Below are 15,267 nucleotides of genomic sequence, written 5' to 3'. Positions count from 1 at the left end.
CTTTGTGACTGAGTTTAGGGACAAATCACAATGAAATCTCAGTCTTTGTGACTGAGATTAGGGAAAAATCACAATGAAATCTCAGTCTTTGTGACTGAGTTTAGGACAAATCACAATGAAATCTCAGTCTTTGTGACTGAGTTTAGGGACAAATCACAAAGAATTCTCAGTCTTTGTGACTGAGATTAGGGACAAATCACAATGAAATCTCAGTCTTTGTGACTGAGTTTAGGGAAAAATCACAATGAAATCTCAGTTTTTGTGACTGAGTTTAGGGACAAATCACAATGAAATCTCAGTCTTTGTGACTGAGTTTAGGGACAAATCACAATGAAATCTCAGTCTTTGTGACTGAGATTAGGGACAAATCACAAACAAATCTCAGTCTTTGTGACTGTGTTTAGGGACAAATCACAATGAAATTCCAGTCTTTGTGACTGAGAGTAGGGACAAATCACAATAAAATCTCAGTCTTTGTGACAGAGATTAGGGACAAATCACAAAGAAATCTCAGTCTGTGTGACTGAGATTAGGGACAAATCAAAAAGAAATCTCAGTCTTTGTGACTGAGAGTAGGGACAAACCACAAAGAAATCTCTGTCTTTGTGACTGAGATTAGGGTCAAATCACAATGAAATCTCAGTCTTTGTGACTGAGGTTAGGGACAAATCACAATGAAATCTCAGTCTTTGTGACTGAGACTATGGACAAATCACAAAGAAATCTCAGTCTTTGTGACTGAGAGTAGGTATAAATCACAAAGAAACTTAGTTTTTGGAACTGAGACTAGGGATAAATCACAATGAAATCTCAGTCTTCGTGACCGAGATTAGGGACAAATCACAAAGAAATCTCAGTCTTTGGGACTGAGGTTAGGGACAAATCACAATGAAATCTCAGTCTTTGTGACTGAGAGTAGGGATAAATCACAATGAAATCTCAGTCTTTATGACTGAGTTTAGGGACAAATCACAATGAAATCTCAGTCTTTGTGACTGAGATTAGGGACAAATCACAATGAAATCTCAGTCTTTGTGACTGAGTTTAGGGACAAATCACAATGAAATCTTAGTCTTTGTGACTGAGTTTAGGGACAAATCACAAAGAATTCTCAGTCTTTGTGACTGAGATTAGGGACAAATAACAATGAAATCTCAGTCTTTGTGACTGAGTTTAGGGACAAATCACAATGAAATCTCAGTTTTTGTGACTGAGTTGAGGGACAAATCACAATGAAATCTCAGTCTTTGTGACTGAGTTTAGGGACAAATCACAATGAAATCTCAGTCTTTGTGACTGAGATTAGGGACAAATCACAAACAAATCTCAGTCTTTGTGACTGTGTTTAGGGACAAATCACAATGAAATTCCAGTCTTTGTGACTGAGAGTAGGGACAAATCACAATGAAATCTCAGTCTTTGTGACAGAGATTAGGGACAAATCACAAAGAAATCTCAGCCTATGTGACTGAGATTAGGGACAAATCAAAAAGAAATCTCACTCTTTGTGACTGAGAGTAGGGACAAACCACAAAGAAATCTCTGTCTTTGTGACAGAAATTAGGGTCAAATCACAATGAAATCTCAGTCTTCGTGACTGAGGTTAGGGACAAATCACAATGAAATCTCAGTCTTTGTGACTGAGACTAGGGACAAATCACAAAGAAATCTCAGTCTTTGTGACTGAGAGTAAAGATAAATCACAAAGAAACTCAGTTTTTGGAACTGAGACTAGGGACAAATCACAATGAAATCTCAGTCTTCGTGACCGAGATTAGGGACAAATCACAAAAAAATCTCAGTCTTTGGGACTGAGGTTAGGGACAAATCACAATGAAATCTCAGTCTTTGTGACTGAGAGTAGGGATAAATCACAATGAAATCTCAGTCTTTGTGACTGAGTTTAGGGACAAAACACAATGAAATCTCAGTTTTTGTGACTGAGTTTAGGGACAAATCACAATGAAATCTCAGTCTTTGTGACTGAGTTTAGGGACAAATCACAATGAAATCTCAGTCTTTGTGACTGAGTTTAGTGACAAATCACAAAGAATTCTCAGTCTTTGTGACTGAGTTTAGGGACAAATCACAATGAAATCTCAGTCTTTGTGACTGAGATTAGGGACAAATCACAAACAAATCTCAGTCTTTGTGACTGTGTTTAGGGACAAATCACAATGAAATTCCAGTCTTTGTGACTGAGAGTAGGGACAAATCACAATAAAATCTCAGTCTTTGTGACAGAGATTAGGGACAAATCACAAAGAAATCTCAGTCTGTGTGACTGAGATTAGGGACAAATCAAAAAGAAATCTCAGTCTTTGTGACTGAGAGTAGGGACAAACCACAAAGAAATCTCTGTCTTTGTGACTGAGATTAGGGTCAAATCACAATGAAATCTCAGTCTTTGTGACTGAGGTTAGGGACAAATCACAATGAAATCTCAGTCTTTGTGACTGAGACTATGGACAAATCACAAAGAAATCTCAGTCTTTGTGACTGAGAGTAGGTATAAATCACAAAGAAACTTAGTTTTTGGAACTGAGACTAGGGATAAATCACAATGAAATCTCAGTCTTCGTGACCGAGATTAGGGACAAATCACAAAGAAATCTCAGTCTTTGGGACTGAGGTTAGGGACAAATCACAATGAAATCTCAGTCTTTGTGACTGAGAGTAGGGATAAATCACAATGAAATCTCAGTCTTTATGACTGAGTTTAGGGACAAATCACAATGAAATCTCAGTCTTTGTGACTGAGATTAGGGACAAATCACAATGAAATCTCAGTCTTTGTGACTGAGTTTAGGGACAAATCACAATGAAATCTTAGTCTTTGTGACTGAGTTTAGGGACAAATCACAAAGAATTCTCAGTCTTTGTGACTGAGATTAGGGACAAATAACAATGAAATCTCAGTCTTTGTGACTGAGTTTAGGGACAAATCACAATGAAATCTCAGTTTTTGTGACTGAGTTGAGGGACAAATCACAATGAAATCTCAGTCTTTGTGACTGAGTTTAGGGACAAATCACAATGAAATCTCAGTCTTTGTGACTGAGATTAGGGACAAATCACAAACAAATCTCAGTCTTTGTGACTGTGTTTAGGGACAAATCACAATGAAATTCCAGTCTTTGTGACTGAGAGTAGGGACAAATCACAATGAAATCTCAGTCTTTGTGACAGAGATTAGGGACAAATCACAAAGAAATCTCAGCCTATGTGACTGAGATTAGGGACAAATCAAAAAGAAATCTCACTCTTTGTGACTGAGAGTAGGGACAAACCACAAAGAAATCTCTGTCTTTGTGACTGAAATTAGGGTCAAATCACAATGAAATCTCAGTCTTCGTGACTGAGGTTAGGGACAAATCACAATGAAATCTCAGTCTTTGTGACTGAGACTAGGGACAAATCACAAAGAAATCTCAGTCTTTGTGACTGAGAGTAAAGATAAATCACAAAGAAACTCAGTTTTTGGAACTGAGACTAGGGACAAATCACAATGAAATCTCAGTCTTCGTGACCGAGATTAGGGACAAATCACAAAAAAATCTCAGTCTTTGGGACTGAGGTTAGGGACAAATCACAATGAAATCTCAGTCTTTGTGACTGAGAGTAGGGATAAATCACAATGAAATCTCAGTCTTTGTGACTGAGTTTAGGGACAAAACACAATGAAATCTCAGTTTTTGTGACTGAGTTTAGGGACAAATCACAATGAAATCTCAGTCTTTGTGACTGAGTTTAGGGACAAATCACAATGAAATCTCAGTCTTTGTGACTGAGTTTAGTGACAAATCACAAAGAATTCTCAGTCTTTGTGACTGAGATTAGGGACAAATCACAATGAAATCTCAGTCTTTGTGACAGAGTTTAGGGACAAATCACAATGAAATCTCAGTTTTTGTGACTGAGTTTAAGGACAAATCACAATGAAATCTCAGTCTTTGTGACTGAGTTTAGGGACAAATCACAATGAAATCTCAGTCTTGTGACTGAGATTAGGGACAAATCACAAACAAATCTCAGTCTTTGTGACTGTGTTTAGGGACAAATCACAATGAAATTCCAGTCTTTGTGACTGAGAGTAGGGACAAATCACAATGAAATCTCAGTCTTTGTGACAGAGATTAGGGACAAATCACAAAGAAATCTCAGTCTGTGTGACTGAGATTAGGGACAAATCACAATGAAATCTCAGTCTTTGTGACTGAGAGTAGGGACAAACCACAAAGAAATCTCTGTCTTTGTGACTGAGATTAGGGTCAAATCACAATGAAATCTCAGTTTTTGTGACTGAGGTTAGGGACAAATCACAATGAAATCTCAGTCTTTGTGACTGAGACTAGGGACAAATCACAAAGAAATCTCAGTCTTTGTGACTGAGAGTAGGGATAAATCACAAAGAAACTCAGTTTTTGGAACTGAGACTAGGGACAAATCACAATGAAATCTCAGTCTTCGTGACCGAGATTAGGGACAAATCACAAAGAAATCTCAGTCTTTGGGACTGAGGTTAGGGACAAATCACAATGAAATCTCAGTCTTTGTGACTGAGAGTAGGGATAAATCACAATGAAATCTCAGTCTTTGTGACCGAGTTTAGGGACAAATCACAATGAAATCTCAGTCTTTGTGACTGAGATTAGGGACAAATCACAATGAAATCTCAGTCTTTGTGACAGAGTTTAGGGACAAATCACAATGAAATCTCAGTCTTTGTGACTGAGTTTAGGGACAAATCACAAAGAATTCTCAGTCTTTGTGACTGAGATTAGGGACAAATCACAATGAAATCTCAGTCTTTGTGACTGAGTTTAGGGACAAATCACAATGAAATCTCAGTTTTTGTGACTGAGTTTAGGGACAAATCACAATGAAATCTCAGTCTTTGTGACTGAGTTTAGGGACAAATCACAATAAAATCTCAGTCTTTGTGACTGAGATTAGGGACAAATCACAAACAAATCTGTCTTTGTGACTGTGTTTAGGGACAAATCACAATGAAATTTCAGTCTTTGTGATTGAGAGTAGGTACAAATCACAATGAAATCTCAGTCTTTGTGACAGAGATTAAGGACAAATCACAAAGAAATCTCAGTCTGTGTGACTGAGATTAGGGACAAATCAAAAAGAAATCTCAGTCTTTGTGACTGAGAGTAGGGACAAACCACAAAGAAATCTCTGTCTTTGTGACTGAGATTAGGGTCAAATCACAATGAAATCTCAATCTTTGTGACTGAGGTTAGGGACAAATCACAATGAAATCTCAGTCTTTGTGACTGAGACTAGGGACAAATCACAAAGAAATCACAGTCTTTGTGACTGAGAGTAGGGATAAATCACAAAGAAACTCAGTTTTTGGAACTGAGATTAGGGACAAATCACAATGAAATCTCAGTCTTCGTGACCGAGATTAGGGACAAATCACAAAGAAATCTCAGTCTTTGGGACTGAGGTTAGGGACAAATCACAATGAAATCTCAGTCTTTGTGACTGAGAGTAGGGATAAATCACAATGAAATCTCAGTCTTTATGACTGAGTTTAGGGACCAATCACAATGAAATCTCAGTCTTTATGACTGAGATTAGGGACAAATCACAATAAAATCTCAATCTTTGTGACTGAGTTTAGGGACAAATCACAATGAAATCTCAGTCTTTGTGACTAAGACAAGGGACAAATCACATAGAAATCTCAGTCTTCTGACTGAGACTAGGGACAAATCACAAAGAATTCTCAGTTTTTGTGACTGAGATTAGGGACAAATCACAATGAAATCTCAGTCTTTGTGACTGAGTTTAGGGACAAATCACAATGAAATCTCAGTCTTTGTGACTGAGATTAGGGACAAATCACAAACAAATCTCAGTCTTTGTGACTGTGTTTAGGGACAAATCACAATGAAATTCCAGTCTTTGTGACTGAGAGTAGGGACAAATCACAATGAAATCTCAGTCTTTGTGACAGAGATTAGGGACAAATCACAAAGAAATCTCAGTCTGTGTGACTGAGATTAGGGACAAATCAAAAAGAAATCTCAGTCTTTGTGACTGAGATTAGGGACAAACCACAAAGAAATCTCCGTCTTTGTGACTGAGATTAGGGTCAAATCACAATGAAATCTCAGTCTTTGTGACTGAGATTAGGGACAAATCACAAACAAATCTCTGTCTTTGTTACTGAGATTAGGGTCAAATCACAATGAAATCTCAGTCTTCGTGACCGAGATTAGGGACAAATCACAAAGAAATCTCAGTCTTTAGGACTGAGGTTAGGGACAAATCACAATGAAATCTCAGTCCTTGTGACTGAGAGTAGCGACAAATCACAATGAAATCTCAGTTTCTGTGACTGAGTCTAGGGACAAAAATCACAATGAAATCTCAGTCTTTGTGACTGAGTTTCGGGACAAATCACAATGAAATCTCAGTTTTTGTGACTGAGTTTAGGGACAAATCACAATGAAATCTCAGTCTTTGTGACCGAGTTTATGGACAAATCACAATGAAATCTCAGTCTTTGTGACTGAGATTAGGGACAAATCACAAACAAATCTCAGTCTTTGTGACTGTGTTTAGGGACAAATCACAATGAAATTCCAGTCTTTGTGACTGAGAGTAGGGACAAATCACAATGAAATCTCAGTCTTTGTGACTGAGATTAGGGACAAATCACAAAGAAATCTCAGTCTGTGTGACTGAGATTAGGGACAAATCAAAAAGAAATCTCAGTCTTTGTGACTGAGAGTAGGGACAAATCACAAAGAAATCTCTGTTTTTGTGACCGAGATTAGGGTCAAATCACAATGAAATCTCAGTCTTTGTGACTACGATTAGGGACAAATCACAAACAAATCTCAGTCTTTGTAACTGAGTTTAGGGACAAATAACAATGAAATCTCAGTTTTTGTGATTGAGATTAGGGACAAATCACAAAGAAATCTCAGTCTTTGTGACTGAGACTAGGGACAAATCACAAAGAAATCTCAGTCTTTGTGACTGAGATTAGGGACAAATCACAATGAAATCTTAGTCTTTGTGACTGTGATTAGAGACAAATCACAAAGAAATCTCAGTCTTTGTGACTGAGATTAGGGACAAATCACAATGAAATCTCAGTCTTTGTGACTGTGATTAGGGACAAATCACAATGAAATCTTAGTCTTTGTGACTGAGATTAGGGACAAATCACAATGAAATCTCAGTCTTTGTGACTGAGATTAGGGACAAATCACAATGAAATCTCAGTCTTTGTGACTGTGATTAGGGACAAATCACAAAGAAATCTCAGTCTTTGTGACTGAGTTTAGGGACAAATCACAAAGAAACCTCAGTCTTTGTGACTAAGATTAGAGACAAATCACAAAGAAACCATAGTCTTTGTGACAGAGACTAGGGACAAATCACAAAGAAATCTCAGTCTTTGTGGCTGAGACTAGTGACAAATCACAAAGAAATCTCAGTCTTTGTGGCTGAGACTAGGGACAAATAAGAATGAAATCTCAGTTTTTATGACGGAGTTTAGGGACAAATCACAATGAAATCTCAGTCTTTGTGACCGAGTTTATGGACAAATCACAATGAAATCTCAGTCTTTGTGACTGAGATTAGGGACATATCACAAAAAAATCTCAGTCTTTGTGATTGTGTTTAGGGACAAATCACAATGAAACTCCATTCTTTGTGACTGAGAGTAGGGACAAATCACAATGAAATCTCAGTCTTTGTGACTGAGATTAAGGACAAATCACAAAGAAATCTCAGTCTGTGTGACTGAGATTAGGGACAAATCAAAAAGAAATCTCAGTCTTTGTGACTGAGAGTAGGGACAAATCACAAAGAAATCTCTGTCTTTGTGACTGAGATTAGGGTCAAATCACAATGAAATCTCAGTCTTTGTGACTGAGATTAGGGACAAATCACAAACAAATCTCAGTCTTTGTAACTGAGTTTAGGGACAAATAACAATGAAATCTCAGTCTTTGTGACTGAGTCTAGGGACAAAAATCACAATGAAAGCTCAGTCTTTGTGACTGAGAGTAGGGACAAATCACAATGAATTCTCTGTCTTTGTGACTGAGTTTAGGGACAAATCACAATGAAATCTCAGTCTTTGTAACTGAGATTAGGGACAAATCACAAACATATCTCAGTCTTTGTGACTGAGTTTAGGGACAAATCACAATGAAATTCCAGTCTTTGTGACCGAGAGTAGGGACAAATGACAATGAAATCTCAGTCTTTGTGACTGAGATTAGGGACAGATCACAAAAAAAATCTCAGTCTTTGTGACTGAGATTAGGGACAAATCACAAAGAAATCTCAGTCTTTGTGACTGAGTTTAGGGACAAATCACAAAGAATCTCAATCTTTGTGACTGAGTTTAGGGACAAATCACAATGAAATCTCAGTCTTTGTGACTGAGACTAGGGACAAATCACAAAGAAATCTTAGTCTTTGTGACTGAGACTAGGGACAAATCACAAAGAAATCTCAGTCTTTGTGACTGAGACTAGGGACAAATCACAAAGAAATCTCAGTCTTTATGACTGAGACTAGGGACAAATCACAAAGAAATCTCAGTATTTGTGACTGAGACTAGGGATAAATCACAAAGAAATCTCAGTCTTTGTGACTTAGATTAGGGACAAATCACAAAGAGAAATCTCAGTGTTTGTATCTAAGATTAGGGACAAATCACAAAGAAATCTCAGTCTTTGTGACTGAGATTAGGGACAAATCACAAAGAAACCTCAGTCTTTGTGACTGAGACTAGGGACAAATCACAAAGAAATCTCAGTTTTTGTGGCTGAGACTAGGGACAAATCACAATGAAATCTCAGTCTTTGTGGCTGAGACTAGGGACAAATAAGAATGAAATCTCAGTTTTTGTGACTGAGTTTAGGGACAAATCACAAAGAAATCTCAGTCTTTGTGACTGAGATTAGGGACAAATCACAAAGAATTCTCAGTCTTTGTGACTGAGACTAGGGACAAATCACAAAGAGACTGAGAGTAGGGACAAATCACAAAGAACTCTCAGTCTTTGTGACTGAGATTAGGGACATATCACAATGAAATCTCAGTCTTTGTGACTGAGTTTAGGGACAAATCACAATGAAATCTCAGTCTTTGTAACTGAGTTTAGGGACAAATAACAATGAAATCTCAGTTTTTGTGATTGAGATTAGGGACAAATCACAAAGAAATCTCAGTCTTTGTGACTGAGACTAGGGACAAATCACAAAGAAATCTCAGTCTTTGTGACTGAGATTAGGGACAAATCACAATGAAATCTTAGTCTTTGTGACTGTGATTAGGGACAAATCACAAAGAAATCTCAGTCTTTGTGACTGAGATTAGGGACAAATCACAATGAAATCTCAGTCTTTGTGACTGTGATTAGGGACAAATCACAATGAAATCTTAGTCTTTGTGACTGAGATTAGGGACAAATCACAATGAAATCTCAGTCTTTGTGACTGAGATTAGGGACAAATCACAATGAAATCTCAGTCTTTGTGACTGTGATTAGGGACAAATCACAAAGAAATCTCAGTCTTTGTGACTGAGTTTAGGGACAAATCACAAAGAAACCTCAGTCTTTGTGACTAAGATTAGAGACAAATCACAAAGAAACCATAGTCTTTGTGACAGAGACTAGGGACAAATCACAAAGAAATCTCAGTCTTTGTGGCTGAGACTAGTGACAAATCACAAAGAAATCTCAGTCTTTGTGGCTGAGACTAGGGACAAATAAGAATGAAATCTCAGTTTTTATGACGGAGTTTAGGGACAAATCACAATGAAATCTCAGTCTTTGTGACCGAGTTTATGGACAAATCACAATGAAATCTCAGTCTTTGTGACTGAGATTAGGGACATATCACAAAAAAATCTCAGTCTTTGTGATTGTGTTTAGGGACAAATCACAATGAAATTCCAGTCTTTGTGACTGAGAGTAGGGACAAATCACAATGAAATCTCAGTCTTTGTGACTGAGATTAAGGACAAATCACAAAGAAATCTCAGTCTGTGTGACTGAGATTAGGGACAAATCAAAAAGAAATCTCAGTCTTTGTGACTGAGAGTAGGGACAAATCACAAAGAAATCTCTGTCTTTGTGACTGAGATTAGGGTCAAATCACAATGAAATCTCAGTCTTTGTGACTGAGATTAGGGACAAATCACAAACAAATCTCAGTCTTTGTAACTGAGTTTAGGGACAAATAACAATGAAATCTCAGTCTTTGTGACTGAGTCTAGGGACAAAAATCACAATGAAAGCTCAGTCTTTGTGACTGAGAGTAGGGACAAATCACAATGAATTCTCTGTCTTTGTGACTGAGTTTAGGGACAAATCACAATGAAATCTCAGTCTTTGTGACTGAGATTAGGGACAAATCACAAACAAATCTCAGTCTTTGTGACTGTATTTAGGGACAAATCATGAGAAATCTCAGTCTTTGTGACTAAGATTAGGGACAAATCACAAAGAAATCTCAGTCTTTGTGACTGAGTTTAGGGACAAATCACAAAGAATCTCAGTCTTTGTGACTGATACTAGGGACAAATCACAAAGAAATCTCAGTCTTTGTGACTGTGAGTAGGAACAAATCATAAAGAAATCTCAGTCTTTGTGACTGAGTCTAGGGACATATCACAAAGAAATCTCAGTCTTTGTGACTGAGATTAGGGATAAATCACAAAGAGAAATCTCAGTGTTCGTGACTGAGATTAAGGACAAATCACAAAGAAATCTCAGTCTTTGTAACTGAGTTTAGGGACAAATCACAAAGAAACCTCAGTCTTTGTGACTGAGATTAGGGACAAATCACAAAGAAACCTCAGCCTTTGTGACTGAGACTAGGGACAAATCACAAAGAAATCTCAGTTTTTGTGGCTGAGACTAGGGACAAATCACACTGAAATCTCAGTCTTTGTGGCTGAGACTAGGGACAAATAAGAATGAAATCTCAGTTTTTGTGACTGAGTTTAGGGACAAATCACAAAGAAATCTCAGTCTTTGTGACTGAGATTAGGGACAAATCACAAAGAATTCTCAGTCTTTGTGACTGAGATTAGGGACAAATCACAAAGAGACTGAGAGTAGGGACAAATCACAAAGAACTCTCAGTCTTTGTGACTGAGATTAGGGACAAATCACAATGAAATCTCAGTCTTTGTGACTGAGTTTAGGGACAAATCACAATGAAATCTCAGTTTTTGTGACTGAGTTTAGAGACAAATCACAATGAAATCTCAGTCTTTGTGACTGAGTTTATGGACAAATCACAATGAAATCTCAGTCTTTGTGACTGAGATTAGGGACAAATCACAAACAAATCTCAGTCTTTGTGACTGTGTTTAGGGACAAATCACAATGAAATTCCAGTCTTTGTGACTGAGAGTAGGGACAAATCACAATGAAATCTCAGTCTTTGTGACTGAGATTAGGGACAAATCACAAAGAAATCTCAGTCTGTGTGACTGAGATTAGGGACAAATCAAAAAGAAATCTCAGTCTTTGTGACTGAGAGTAGGGACAAATCACAAAGAAATCTCTATCTTTGTGACTGAGATTAGGGTCAAATCACAATGAAATCTCAGTCTTTGTGACTGAGATTAGGGACAAATCACAAACAAATCTCAGTCTTTGTAACTGAGTTTAGGGACAAATAACAATGAAATCTCAGTTTTTGTGATTGAGATTAGGGACAAATCACAAAGAAATCTCAGTCTTTGTGACTGAGACTAGGGACAAATCACAAAGAAATCTCAGTCTTTGTGACTGAGATTAGGGACAAATCACAATGAAATCTCAGTCTTTGTGATTGTGATTAGGGACAAATCACAAAGAAATCTCAGTCTTTGTTACTGAGATTAGGGACAAATCACAATGAAATCTCAGTCTTTGTGACTGTGATTAGGGACAAATCACAATGAAATCTTAGTCTTTGTGACTGAGATTAGGGACAAATCACAATGAAATCTCAGTCTTTGTGACTGAGATTAGGGACAAATCACAATGAAATCTCAGTCTTTGTGACTGTGATTAGGGACAAATCACAAAGAAATCTCAGTCTTTGTGACTGAGTTTAGGGACAAATCACAAAGAAACCTCAGTCTTTGTGACTGGGATTAGGGACAAATCACAAAGAAACCTCAGTCTTAGTGACTGAGACTAGGGACAAATCACAAAGAAATCTCAGTCTTTGTGGCTGAGACTAGGGACAAATCACAAAGAAATCTTAGTCTTTGTGACTGAGATTAGGGACAAATCACAAAGAATTCTCAGTCTTTGTGACTGAGACTAGGGACAAATCACAAAGAGACTGAGAGTAGGGACAAATCACAAAGAATTCTCAGTCTTTGTGACTAAGTTTAGGGACAAATCACAATGAAATCTTAGTCTTTGTGACTGAGATTAGGGAAAAATCACAATGAAATCTCAGTCACAATGACTGAGATTAGGGACAAATCACAATGAAATCTCAGTCTTCATGACTGAGATTAGGGACAAATCACAAAGAAATCTCAGTCTTTGTGACTGAGTTTAGGGACAAATCACAAAGAAACCTCAGTCTTTGTGACTGAGATTAGGGACAAATCACAAAGAAACCTCATTCTTTGTGACTGAGACTAGGGACAAATCACAAAGAAAACTCAGTCTTTGTGGCTGAGACTAGATACAAATCACAAAGAAATCTCAATCTTTGTGGCTGAGACTAGGGACAAATAAGAATGAAATCTCAGTTTTTGTGACTGAGTTTAGGGACAAATCACAAAGAAATCTCAGTCTTTGTGACTGAGATTAGGGACAACTCACAAAGAATTCTCAGTCTTTGTGACTGAGACTAGGGACAAATCACAAAGAGACTGAGAGTAGAGACAAATCACAAAGAATTCTCAGTCTTTGTGACTAAGTTTAGGAACAAATCACAATGAAATCTCAGTATTTGTGACTGAGTTTAGGGACAAATCACAATGAAATCTCAATCTTTGTGACTGAGTTTAGGGACAAATAACAATGAAATCTCAGTTTTTGTGACTGAGACTAGGGACAAATCACAATGAAATCTCAGTCTTTGTGACTGAGTTTGGGGACAAAAATCACAATGAAATCTCAGTCTTTGTGACTGTGAGTAGGCACAAATCACAATGAAATCTCAGTCTTTGTGACTGAGTTTAGGGACAAATAACAATGAAATCTCAGTTTTTGTGACTGAGACTAGGGACAAATCACAATGAAATCTCAGTCTTTGTGACTGAGTTTAGGGACAAAAATCACAATGAAATCTCAATCTTTGTGACTGAGAGTAGGGACAAATCATAATGAAATCTCAGTCTTTGTGACTGAGACTAGGGACAAATAACAATGAAATCTCAGTCTCTGTGACTGAGTTTGGGGACAAATCAAAAAGAAATCTCAGTCTTTGTGACTGAGAGTAGGGACAAATCACAAAGAAATCTCTGTCTTTGTGATTGAGATTAGGGTCAAATCACAATGAAATCTCAGTCTTTGTAACTGAGATTAGGGACAAATCACAAACATATCTCAGTCTTTGTGACTGAGTTTAGGGACAAATCACAATGAAATTCCAGTCTTTGTGACCGAGAGTAGGGACAAATGACAATGAAATCTCAGTCTTTGTGACTGAGATTAGGGACAGATCACAAAAAAAATCTCAGTCTTTGTGACTGAGATTAGGGACAAATCACAAAGAAATCTCAGTCTTTGTGACTGAGTTTAGGGACAAATCACAAAGAATCTCAATCTTTGTGACTGATACTAGGGACAAATCACAAAGAAATCTCAGTCTTTGTGACTGAGAGTAGGGACAAATCATAAAGAAATCTCAGTCTTTGTGACTGAGACTAGGGACAAATCACAAAGAAATCTAAGTCTTTGTGACTGAGATTAGGGACAAATCACAAAGAGAAATCTCAGTCTTTGTGACTGAAATTAGGAACAAATAACAATGAAATCTCAGTCTGTGACTGAGCTTAGGGACAAATCACAATGAAATCTCAGTCTTTGTGACTGAGAGTAGGGACTAATCACAGAGAAATCTCAGTCTTTGTGACTGAGATTAGGGACAAATCACAAAGAAATCTCAGTCTTTGTTACTGAGTTTAAGGACAAATCACAATAAAATCTCAGTCTTTGTGACTGAGATTCAGGACAAATCACAATGAAATCTCAGTCACAATGACTGAGATTAGGAACAAATCACAAAGAAATCTCAGTCTTTGTGACTGAAAGTAGGGACAAATAACAATGAAATCTCATTCTTTGTGACTGAGTTTAGGGACAAATCACAAAGAATTCTCAGTCTTTGTGACTGAGAGTAAGGACAAATCACAAAGAAATCTCAGTATTTGTGACTGAGACTAGGGACAAATCACAAAGAGACTGAGATTAGGGACAAATCACAAAGAAATCTCAGTCTTTGTGAGTGAGATTAGGGACAAATCACAATGAAATCTCAGTCTTTGTGACTGAGATTAGGTACAAATCACAATGAAATCTCAGTCTTTGTGACTGAGTTTAGGGACAAATCACAATGAAATCTCAGTCTTTGTGACTGAGTTTAGGGACAAATAACAATGAAATCTCAGTTTTTGTGACTGAGACTAGGGACAAATAACAATGAAATCTCAGTCTTTGTGACTGAGTTTAGGGACAAATCACAAGGAAATCGCAGTCTTTGTGACTGAGAGTAGGGACAAATAACAAAGAAATCTCAGTCTTTGTGACTGAGTTTAGGGACAAATCACCAAGAAATCTCAGTCTTTGTGACTGAGACTAGGGACAAATCACAAAGAATTCTTAGTCTTTGTGACTGAGATTAGGGACAAATCACAAAGAATTCTCAGTCTTTGTGACTGAGTTTAGGGACAAATCACAAAGAAATCTCAGTCTTTGTGACTGAGATTAGGGACAAATCACAACGAAATCTCAGTTTTTGTTACTGAGTTTAAGGATAAATCACAAAGAAATCTCAGTCTTTGTGACTGAGACTAGGGATAAATCACAATGAAATCTCAGTCTTTGTGACTGAGTTTAGGGACAAATCACAATGAAATCTCAGTCTTTGTGACTGAAAGTAGGGACAAATCACAAAGAAATCTCAGTCTTTGTGACTGAGATTAGGGACAAATCACAAAGAAATCTCCATCTTTGTGACTGAGACTAGGGACAAATCACAAAGAAATCTCAGTCTTTGTGGCTGAGATTAGGGACAAATCACAAAG

This window comes from Camelina sativa, chromosome 2 (genome assembly GCF_030686135.1).
Source record: "Camelina sativa cultivar CO46 ecotype springtype chromosome 2, ASM3068613v1".
Lineage (NCBI taxonomy): Eukaryota > Viridiplantae > Streptophyta > Magnoliopsida > Brassicales > Brassicaceae > Camelina > Camelina sativa.
Note: the sequence above shows the minus strand (reverse complement) of the source record.